The sequence below is a fragment of the Rosa chinensis genome, chromosome 1, assembly GCF_002994745.2.
Source record: "Rosa chinensis cultivar Old Blush chromosome 1, RchiOBHm-V2, whole genome shotgun sequence".
Classification (NCBI taxonomy): domain Eukaryota; kingdom Viridiplantae; phylum Streptophyta; class Magnoliopsida; order Rosales; family Rosaceae; genus Rosa; species Rosa chinensis.
The window spans coordinates 25,583,266-25,592,396 of NC_037088.1; the positions used below are offsets into that span (position 1 = coordinate 25,583,266).

Here is a 9,131-nt window from a genome sequence, read left to right on the forward strand (position 1 = left end):
TCAAGACAATGCCATATATATGTATGATTTAACCGCTCAATCTCTGTCAGATTTTGAATCAGAGTTAGAATGTTGGTACAAAAGCTCTGAAACAAATTCCACTTTCCAAGAAAAATATGGCCTCAGCTTCCAGATTGATGTTTCCAGATCACGCTAAAAATATCTGCTTTTGTCCTCTTTGTCGGACTCTAGACTCATCCAAGTTCTCTGGCTATTTACACTTTTACCATCTACTCTAATGCTATAAAGCGTGCCATTGACTCAGTAGCTTCTTCGGGAAGTGTCCTTAAACCGACGGCAGTTGCTGCACTGTGTTTCAGATCTGCAATCAACATCGGCTTCGGGAGTGGCATCATCAACCATTGTCTTTCGCTTTTTTTGCTTCAAGTTATCCATCTACTATACTATAAAGCTGTTATTTGAATATAGTGTTTCTGTTGACTGAGAAAGTTGAAGTCAATGGCAAGATATGCTATACAATTATTTTACTAGAGTTTAATCTATACAAGATCCTAACTTTGTTTGAATTTGAAGTTAAAGATCGCGACTTTATCCTTGACAGCTAATCGGTCTGGATTTTTTGAAAGAGTAGTTATCATTTGCTTATTCTATATAAATCATATCAATGTTGAGTGAACACTGGTCAATTTAATGGTGGATCAACTACTATAGTTTGGAACCTAATTCAGGATTTTGAATATGAACCCTTAAAGTACTCTATATAAATCATATCAATGTTGATAATGAACAATGTTTTGCAATTGTATATTTAGGTGGGTTGAAAATAATGATAAAAACTTAAGGAGATCAATGAGGGAAATTTTGAGAGGTGCGTTTTCCTTGCTTTGCTCCTAGCATCATGCTTTTACCAGAAATTTCGGCATCTGCATATGAAATTGTTTCTCTTTGTCGAAGCTCTCTTTGTTCGAACCATTTAGGCTTGGTTTAATCAATAGTTGAGTAGATAAAAGGTACTTAGATTAAGAAATTTATGTGAATACAGGGGAGGAGTTGGAGAAGCTTGCTTTAGATTGATGTAGCTTTTTCTGATGCAACATATTATGAAACTGGTGGAGGCATTATCGGCCACACTTAAAGACAAGGCAAGGAAAAGACCAATTATTCATACCCTGTTATCCTTATGTGCTTAGCTCATTTCACAACCATCTTTCTTATCCTTTTAGAACACTCTCTCCACTTAATTGTTTTCTTAATGAATTATTCTCAATGAAAACTGTACTAAAAGTTATCGGTTAAGCCAAACAATGCATTTAGTTCTTACAACAAAACCATGAACTGACTTTGTTCGCATTTGCTTCTTCTACTGATATTCTCAGTAAATACAGTATACTGTGGCACACTGGTCAAGTCTCTATCAGCAAACATAACAACTGCAACTCGACCCACCTAGGCTCCTGCAAAAGATGGTAATGAACAAGGTAGTACTTGGATTTTCATCCTATCCCAAAATCACTCATCAAGGGCAGCAGGCAGGTTGATAGTAGCTTCCAGGTATTCGACATGTTTAATTTTGATAAGAAGATAGGTCACCAATATGTTTACTTGGACAGCTCAAGAGGAAGAAGGTCAACAGAACAAGAAATGGTTATTGATGATTGCTCTGATCACAATTCCTATGATTATGATCCTACTGGGAACAATGATGTATTATCTAAAAAGGAGAGTACTCAACTCAATTGGTAATCTTCTTAAACTGTTAATATAACGTTAGTTCTTTCGCTAAACCTTGGGAGAAGAATCTAATTTGTTCTTTGTTCTAATTTTGTTTAGGGATTATAGACAACATTAAAAGATCAATTTATAGGCTCATATATGTGTAGAAGGTACAGACAGTTTCCGTGTGACTCTCTGTTTCCTTTCATATATGTTTAGAGGTTTTATATATTTCATAAGTTAGTGATGGATTAGCTGCTTCATGATATTACCAAATTGAATGATCTGGTCTGCAACATTTTGGGTAGTACAAAAAGATCATGCTTCTTCTTCTTCTTCTTATTGGTCTCTGGTAGCTAAAAATTTGATTTATGTAGTCCAAAATTAATGTACTAAAGTTCCATTCTTTACAATCAGCAGCAAGACAAAACCTATGTATATTACATTTGAGAAAACTTAGGCAGGAGAGTTGTGAATTACATAAGCATTAATAACCAAAGTACATTACATTTAGGTTTCAGATCATTGCTGGAATGTTCTCATTTGAGCTTCTGAGTTATTCATGAATTTGCTTTTTGTTACAGGAAGGATGAGACTTGGGTGAGCCAGACAGAATTGTCAGGAAACTGTTGCAGCCTAGGGTATATCTGAAATTGATTAATCTAGGTCTTGAGGGTAAGCAATCACTTTACCCTATTCTAGAATTGTGTACAATGAAAGTTGTTTACTCTAATTTCGGTACTTGTTCATAGTTTCTGCTAAAACTGAATGATTAGTAACATTCTAAGGATTATGGCACCAAATGCATGAAGATTACTGATTGTAAACGATACGTAAAGCTACTATATATGCAGTGGCCTTCATCTCTGTTCGACTGAATCCCCTCAGTTCGATTCAGAGTTTTCATGCAGATCGAGAAGAAAGAGATCCAAGATTTCAGAACCAACCCATCTTTTCCAACAAAGTTTACAAAAGAGGTGAAATACTGCTACTTTGAGTCTTTCATTTGCATCATTGTAAATAGGAAAACTCTTCTGCTTCTTCATCTGGTCAGTATAATAGGAAATATTGTTCGCTTATCATCTTTTAGTAGCATATAATGAATTCTATTGTTCTTTTGGATGACTTCTCTAGATGTTTCTTACAATAGTTTGGAACTTGATTATCACCTTTACTGCAGCTGACCAAAGGCAACTGGACAAAGACAAAGGATGTATGGCAGCTGAGATTTCAGTTCCTTTCATCTCTTTGTTATAACTATTCAAGGTTCTGATCCTCACAGTGATACTGAAAGCTACTATTGCAGGCATCAATTCCCAGGTAATGACAAACCATTCATAATAAGCTTCAGTTTTTTGGATCAGTTTGTCTTTACTGACAAGCTGATTTCGATTACAGCTTTATCCATCTTAATTTACAATTTTGCCATTTGCTCAATATATAATCAAAAGAACCAAGTCTCTGCTTCTTTCGGGAAGCATCGGTCAAAGTCGACTTCGACTGCTGCATTGTTGCAGAAATCTGGCATCAACATCAATCGAGAAAGAGACTGGGTAAACTTTTGCTTTCTATTATCCAATTTGAAACTGAAATATATTTGAAAACAAAAACCTGTTTATTTGTTTCCATCAAAAATGTTTCTGGGTTTTGTTAATTTCAGCAAATAGAACTAAATGGTAGGAGCATTATGATAGGTTCAGTGTGTAAAGACAGGAACTTTCATATTCTTTGAAGCATTATGGAGTGTTTATAGAATTGAGTAGTTTCATTTTCATTTTGCATCCCTATACGCATAATTTTTTTTTCTCTCTTTTACTAATGTTGGTATATAGAGTTTGGTAGTCTCGGGTGTTTTGAGTTTTCTGCCTTTTGATTTCTTGAGTTGGGAGAATGTAATCATTTTCACTTTTGACTGAATAGTGACAATTGTATACATTCTGCAAGTGGTCTATGTTGGTGTGTCTTTGTCTGAGATGTAATCCTAAAAATATAATAGTTTTTGCTCTTTAGTTCCCAACAATGTAACCTTCATCATATATTGGTTTTGTGATTTATGCCCGACAATTGGTTTTAAACAGGGTGGATGACCGGGCATATCGATGGACTCTGAGAGCAAAGAAAATGCAAGACCAGATGTTTCAATCATTGAATATAATGGTTTTAAAATAGGTGAGCCTTCTTATTTAAATTCTCTTAGTCAATAGAGTTAAAGACTTATTTGAATTATCTGATTTGATAACGTTTATTCAATGTGGTTCATAAGAAGAAATGGGAAAAGTAGGTTTGATCAAAACGAGATCTGTAGCTTGAAATTGAGAGTTTTGCTGCAATTGCTTGAATGTATACTAAGCTTTTGGTTGCATTGGTTGTGTCACTCCTCAGTCCTCAGTAGCTCATTGTTTTGTTTTTGAATGATAGTAATAAGCTTTTGGTGTTCCTGTTCTATTTTTGTTGAGGGTTTAGGGTGAACAAAACAATGTTCTGTTTTTGTTGATTCACAGACTAGAATCAAGCTTTGTGATTGAAAGTTTGAGACTTTAAGTTTGGACATTCTCTGTAACATAGTTGCAATCTGTAAGATTGTGTTTCCTTCAGTAGAAAAGTTTAGACTTGAATTTTATTGAAACTCTTTTTTCAGGCTTTCGTTTTTGATTTTCAAGCTTAAGATCCTAAAAAAATATTTTAGTTTGCAGGATGATAATGAGTATTCCCTTTCAAAAATGTGGGGTAGAGACATACAGTGTTGAAAAGGGATTCACTCTCGGATTACACTTTTACTCTGACTCCCTGTTTATAAAACCGACATCTCCAGCTGCTTTCCAATTCCAGAAGCCTCCTTTACTGTTACGCGATATCAGGCTTATCCATCACAATCAACATCACCGAAGACTGGGTAAAATTTCCCTTTCATACAATCAGTTGATTTCAATTAAGAAATTATCTACCTTCGTCTTTCTATGTAGATTAATCAATTGATGTCAAAACTTTGTTCCCTGTGATAATAGATTTTGATGTTCATTCATTTGTTCTTTGTTATTGGATGGGTTGACTTCTCATACAATTGCTAAAAATGTCTTTGCTATTTGTTTTTACTGAGATTTGTCTGGAAAGGTATTGTATATGATGATACTAATATATTTTTTTGCTTTTAATTGGTAAACTTTCAGTTCCTAATTGAAGAATAGTAGTGATATGAAACGTGATTTGATTTGTATCAGTGATAGTACTTAATTTGAGTCCTTTCCTTAGAAAAGTTTACACCATATCTATCTATGTCACCTAATAGCTTAAACTAGAATGACATGCCTTATTGTAATAAAATGCAATCACTGTTTTTTTGGTGTCTGGAAAGAAGCATATGAGGGATCTCTAGTTGTTGCAACTGGCCTAATACTTGGGTTCGTACTGGCTAATAGTATAGCAGAAAAATAAACATAAATTTGGAATATACTAGATAGTAATGTTTGTTTATTTATTCAGGTTGGCTACCTATGATCTATCTGAGCTGCAAATTGAGGGTGGTGGAAATTGGCAGGTTCAATACCAGACATATATGTCACCTCAATTTATTTGTTTGCTTGGATTAAGTCAAACACACTGCATCTATGATTTGTAATATACTTAGTTAACATGCTGCAGTTTCGAGCAATAGCTGATCAGTTGTTTCGCAATCCAGATTACCATAAGCATGTTAAAAAGCAGGTATGACTGATCAAAGCATCTACTTCATTCCTCATGTTAGCTCTTTCCGCTGATAGCCACTTCTTTACCTTGCTTTAGTTACTGTTAGGCAAAACTAATACCAGAATTTTTAAAACAAAATAAATAGTCTTTGTGAGCTTAAGAGTTTTACACTATGATGGAAGGCAAACATTTATCAGATATTCGAGTGTTTTTTTCACTTATCTCAATTTACTTCACCGCCAACAGATCACTTTTAACTTGCTTTCAGACACTGCAATTTCTGAGTTGCTTTAATTTCACATTTACCAGACATGTGATTTAACATATATCCATTATTTCAGAAATTAGTGATCTAGACAAGGAGCATTGAGTTCATGCCATTCTATCTTTCTCTTGCAACCTTCTTGATGAGTCTCTCTTTCTCTGCATACAGACTTTTCAGAGAAGATCCATTCATATATGAGTATTGTGTTTCCTGCTGACAAAAAGCAATTTTCAATTCTAACGTGCAAATTTCAGCAGTTAAATTATCGCCTTAGGCAGCAAACACATCTCACTTTATTTTATTTCTTGGCAACAGTTTACATTTCAATTGGCAAAATAAATATACATTTACAGTTCATCATACCTCCTCTGATAACATATCTGATTCACATTTTCTACAAGTCTGATTCTCTGGTTGATTATCCAGGTTTGACGAATCTGTGAATGTCAAGCAGCTTGAGAGCATATTGTGATCCATTTCAACTTCCACTATCAGATACCCTATCCGCAGCAAAGCGCGGGCATGCTTTCTAGTTATCTTCGTATAGCATCCATTATGAGATACCATTTTATTTAGAGACAAACTGGGCATTAGTATTATTACCTCGGAAATGCAGCAAACTCTTATCTCTTTCTTTTGCTTCGTCTTCCTGTCTTTCTCATCCAAAGTCCTTGGTGAAAACCAAAACACCTGCAGAGAATTGAAGTGTGGGAAACATGGCCCAGCTATCAGATTCTCTTCTAGCCTCAAAGGTAGCCACCCAGAAAATTGTGGGTATCCTGGGTTTCTTGTATCCTGCAATGAAAAGCAGGAAACCATTTTGAGCTGCCAATCTCAGTTAAATTCCCAATCAAAACCATAGACTATAAGAATCAGCAAATCCAGATACATGACCAGAAAATTGCTTGTTGGTGAAGCTATTGAAAGTCCACTACATGTCAATCTCTCCCTTCCAGTACTCAAAAAACCAATTGACTGATATTACCTTATTCAATTGTTCTTCAGCTACTGAAACGGAATCGACGTACAATATAGATCCAGTCCCGTGCTTGAGTGGCCCTGGCTACCTAATTTATTCGTCTTATTCCGGGTATTCCATTGGGAACTTTCCCCTTGTGTCTTGTACAAAGATGTATAATCGTTCATCAGTTCCATACAGGTGGCATGATCCTCAAAATCTATATTTGGAATGGGGGGAACCATATTGTGGACTACTATGGGAAGCATACGGCAACAAATGTGGATTGAAGAACAATGGCACCAAAAGTACTGAAATTGAATGCCTTCATAGGAAAGGAGGTAAAAGAGTAACATATATTTTGCTATATTTGTTATACATTCCAATCATACTGTACGTCCACATCATGTTTATTCATGTATTGATGAAATGAGAGATGCAAATGTTAGCATATGCATATGACAGTTCATTCCATCGGCATATTTGCACAAGAAATGGGATACAAACTTAAACAATTGGTATACGAAGGGATATCAAGATCAGTTAGTTGCATTTTACTTTTGTGAAAGCTATCACCTACAGTTCTTGGCTCCTTAGGATATGATAGCATTTATGTGTCATGTCTTAGTAATAGCTCATAACTCATACATAATTGATTTGACAAACATGGAACATAATTGATTTGACAAACATGGTATTCTGATTGTGCTATTATCTTCTACAGGTTCACAGAAAAAGTTAGTCGCAACAGGTGAGTTGTTTGATGTTTGACTAGCTTATTCCTCTGTTTCATGTCGATATTAGTGGCAATATTTACTGACTGCATAAATTTGCAGTTGCATCCCTGGGTTCATTTGTGCTCGTACTACTTGTCCCTGTAGTTTATCGTGTCTACAGTTCTGACAGGAAAGAAAAAGAGAATCAATTAAAGCTTGAAGTATTTTTGGAGGATTACAGAGCACTCAAACCAAGCAGATATTCTTATGCAGATATTAAGAGAATTACAAATCATTTCTTCCTAATTAGGCCAAGGAGCCTATGGGACTGTTTTTGAGGAAAAACTTTCTGCTGAATGTTTTAATGCGGTGAAAGTCCTCGGAATGGGGAAGAGTTTGTAAATGAAGTAGGAACAATGGGACATATCCACCATGTCAATGTGGTTCGATTGGTTGGATTCTGCGCGGATGGAGACGAGCTCTTGTTTATGACTTCTTACCTAATGGTTCACTACAAGATTTCTAATCATCAGCAGACAATAACAATTCTTTCCTGGGTTGGGGTAAGTTGCAAGTTATTTCTCTTGGAATAGCAAAAGGAATTGAATATCTGCACCAAGGATGCAAACAACGGATCCTACAGACCTACATTTTGATATCAAACCCCATAATGTTTTGCTAGACCATAACTTCAATGCAAAGATTTCTGATTTTGGTTTGGCCATGTTATGTTCCAAGGATCAAAGTATAGTGTCAATGACTACTGCCAGGGGACCGATGGGTTACATTGCACCTGAAGTGTTCTCCAGGAACTTAGGAAATGTGTCCTATAAGTCAGATGTCTATAGCTATGGAATGGTACTGCTTGAGATTGTAGGAAGGAGAAAGAACATTGGTTCAACCACAGAGAACACCAATGAAGTTTACTACCCAGAATGGATCTATAATCTTCTAGAAGAAAAAGATGACCTACCTATCAATGTTGGGAAAGAAAGAGATGCTAAAATTGCAACGAGACTTGCGATTGTAGGTCTCTGGTGCATTCAATGGCACCCTGCAGATCGTCCTTCTACGCAAGGGGTGATTCAGATTTTGGAAGGAGGAGAAAACTTAACCATGCCTCAAAATCCTTTTGCCTCTCAGGGTGCAGCAGGAACAAATACAAGTGCACCTTCAAAAAATTTAAATCTCCAACTAGAAGTAATTCCTGATGAGTTAGAACAGTAATATCTATGTTTAGAGACTATATATATACTTGTTTATGTTAAGTAGTCAATTGAGTTACCTGTGCATGAGTCCCATAGAAATGTATTCAGCTAGTTCTAAAATTGTCAGTTTAGTTCTCATATTTCAAGTTTGGATTCTGAATACACTCTATACCCTATAGGGTATCTAATGCAAGTAAGCACACATGCTTCCCTTCAAGATCGAGTATTGATCTTGTCATACACCTGCAGGTGGTCAAGGCTTTCTATATATGGCAAGGAGTGCACCTATGCCACCAGCCTGGTTCTAATTAAAGATTTCACACCCATGGATCAAGTGAGAGTTCGATCAATCCTGCTATGCTCGGGAAAACACCTATCCAAGTTAAATAGCTAAACAAATTGATTTTCCTATTTAAAAGTCAATTCCCATCATCTAGTTTCCTATGATATTTCAGGGTAACACGTCTTCATAAGAATCAGACGCCTATCCAAATCAGAAGTTTTACGATCCAGAATTCTAATCATGTCTTGTTCAACAGAAAACCAGGCACCGTCCACATCAGTTACACTGACTCTATTTTCCCCTTCCCATAAGTCTGGCAAATTGGTCATTAAAACTCCTTCTG

At 35.8% G+C, this 9,131-nt stretch overlaps 1 pseudogene; it reads left to right on the forward strand.

The window, feature by feature from the left end:
- Positions 1–1,243: 1,243 nt before the first annotated feature.
- LOC112191482 lies at positions 1,244–8,577 on the forward strand (annotated as a pseudogene).
- The last annotated feature ends 554 nt before the right edge of the window (positions 8,578–9,131 follow it).